The sequence below is a fragment of the Mastigoproctus giganteus genome, chromosome 14, assembly GCF_048544385.1.
Source record: "Mastigoproctus giganteus isolate SK-2022 chromosome 14, ASM4854438v1, whole genome shotgun sequence".
Lineage (NCBI taxonomy): Eukaryota > Metazoa > Arthropoda > Arachnida > Uropygi > Thelyphonidae > Mastigoproctus > Mastigoproctus giganteus.
In genome coordinates this window covers 112,031,501-112,034,277 of record NC_143588.1, presented here as the reverse complement: position 1 = coordinate 112,034,277, position 2,777 = coordinate 112,031,501, and the positions used below count along the sequence as shown (strand labels likewise).

The 2,777-nt window shown below is 34.2% G+C and overlaps 1 non-coding gene across 1 annotated transcript; it reads left to right on the top strand.

Moving 5' to 3' along the window:
- Nucleotides 1-720: 720 nt before the first annotated feature.
- Nucleotides 721-914, top strand: LOC150075569 (U2 spliceosomal RNA). Its single transcript, XR_016547935.1, has one exon. It is a non-coding gene; the product is annotated as a U2 spliceosomal RNA (small nuclear RNA).
- The last annotated feature ends 1,863 nt before the right edge of the window (nucleotides 915-2,777 follow it).

Sequence of the window (2,777 nt, the reverse complement as noted above, 5' to 3'; positions counted from 1 at the left end):
TTTCGAGCTCATAGCTTATTTTTAACAATATGTATATCGTCTTAACCACAAGAAAGTAGCGTTGCTAAGTGGCTTATCATTAATAAATGAATTAAATCTTCAAGAATTTTATGGAATCAGTTGAGTATGATTAAACTGACAATTCTGTTACACGATGCACAATTACTTCAGTTGGTTGTCTCTAATTTTCTTCCATATAATTCATCAATATTGCGTTTATTTATTTACGACCAGTGACGAAACTATAAATTCCTGTCAATTCAGCTAGATTTTCGAACGGCCCCCACGTGATCCTTAACAATCATACCAAATCAGCCATCGGGGGCCCTCGCAGTGGTTGACCTAGTGATACGATAATTTTGCCACTCCACTATAATACTATCGAATATTGGGAAGTAGTAATACAGTTTTGGACTGTAGATGGCGCTCATTCCTAAGCCACCTACTCTCCCCCGTAGAAAGAATTTAAACAGACAAAATAAAACAATACCGCCTAATATTAATCTAATTTTCTTTTCCTATGTAATTTATTAAGTAAGTAACTACTCTTTTCCTACATAATTTATTAAGTAAGTAAATGGAATTTCAATAATAATAGTAATAAAAGTGTCTATTTTTCGCATTACACTCGTGCATTTTGGGATTTTAATGAACTTCTTAACTGCCAAATGGCCACCTATTTAATTTCTATTTAAATACTATATGCTGGGAGTTAATGGTATCGCTTCTCAGCCTTCTGGCTTAGATCGTATTGTAGTATTTGTTCTGGTTAGCTTAATATCTAACGCAGGTTCCATCGGGACCCGAGATATTAAACTGATTTTTGGGAATGCGGTGAAGTGTTTGGAGCTTGTTCCACCTTTGCTACGAGTTGCTCTGGTATTGCACCACTTCCAGAGGGTTAATAATCAATCCAAAAGCAGTGAATTATTCTAAAAAAAAGTGGTATTTTGAACATGGCATCATCATTGTAATCTTGTGGACATAATTGGTGGCCGAGAACTGAACTACTCGTTAAAAGTATCGGTTACTTTTAACAGCAATCACCATTAAGTCTACACCAAGGCCCCTTAACCCATTTTGCATCCGGAGTCCTAGGTACCTTTGCATAGCCCTGTCCACAAGTTTTCCTGCAGAAATGATCAACGCTTTTATGCTATTGGAGATTAAACTTGCTTCTAGTACAAGTTTAGATTGAAAATGGAATTCTTGTGGGTCTCACTTTCTGCTGTTAAAAATTTAATCATTGCATAGTGATCTATTTGAAATATCTGCAAAGATCACACAAACTTAAAAAAAAACAAGAGCAAACAAAACCAAAGCAGGTCTTGTTATGAATTAGCCCAGTGGTTTTCAACCTGTGTGCCACAAAAACATTACAGGGGTGCCATGTAATTTGGGTTTAAGTTACTTAAACTTATTTCACTATAAAAAAGTACAACCTTAGAAAACAGGCCTTGTGCGTCGGGTTGCATTATTATTATTATTATTAATAATAGCTATATGATGCAAGGAAGCCTGAGGCTTATGTTGCACCAGGAAAAAAAAAAGGTTCCCGAGTTACCCTGAGAGAGAGAGAGAGAGTCAAAAGTAGAAGGGAATCACCAAGAAAGAGAAGAATGATGATATCCATCTCAGGGCCCTGGGTGTGCCAAGCCCATACTCACCAGATTATATCATCAAAGTTTCTTGCGACGACCGCCTAAGTGGTTAAAATAAATTTATCAAAATAAAAATGATATATATAAGATAAAACAGAAATAAAATAAGATAAAAGTGTTAAAATACAACAAAGATAAGAGTTAATATATATATATATATATATATATATATATATATATAATAAAAGCGTTAAAATACATAGATAGTAGCTTTCGAAGCGGAGTGCCTCTTCATCAGTTAGTGTGTCAATGGTCTCATAGCTTACTTTTAACAATATGTATATCGTCTTAAGCACGCGGAAGTAGCGTTGGTTGCTAAGTGGCTTATCATTAATAAATGAATTAAATCTTCAAGAATTTTATGGAATCAGTCGAGTATGATTAAACCGACCATTCTGTTACACGATGGACAATTACTTCAGTTGGTTGTCTCTAATTCTCTTCCTTATAATTTATCAACATTAGTGACGAAACTCAGGCATGATCATGTATGATCGTGATACATGATCATGCCCAGCTGACTTGTGCTATTGTAACCATTAATATATACCGAAGTACCCATTCACACACTAGCTGATGATGAGGCACTCCGCTTCGAAAGCTACTATCTATGCATTTTAACACTTTTATTATATATATATATATATATATATTAGCTCTCTTATCTTGTATTTTAACGCTTTTCTCTTATTTTATTTCTGTTTTATCTTATGTATATATCATTTTTATTTTAATAAATTTATTTTAACCAGTCAGTCGGTCGTCGCAAGAAACTTTGATGAGGTACATCCTTATTATAATAACCATCATATAACATTTTTATTGAGTAGGGGTGCGACAAAATAAATTACTTAAAGGTGCCGTTATTAAAAAAGGATCGAAAAACCACTGAACTAGCCAATCGATGTGTTCAAGCTTTCCAAAGTTGGCGTCGCCAGATTTTCGCATCATATCAGCATTGTCTTCGCTATAATTTCCTTTCACTACATATATCGATTATCAAATTACTTAGGATTGATCAAAATACAGGGTGGTTAAAATCTTTTTCCTTTTTTCCCCCCTGTTGTAATCAGCATGCGCTGTGTGTGGGATTTTTTTAAACAATAAAACAATAAG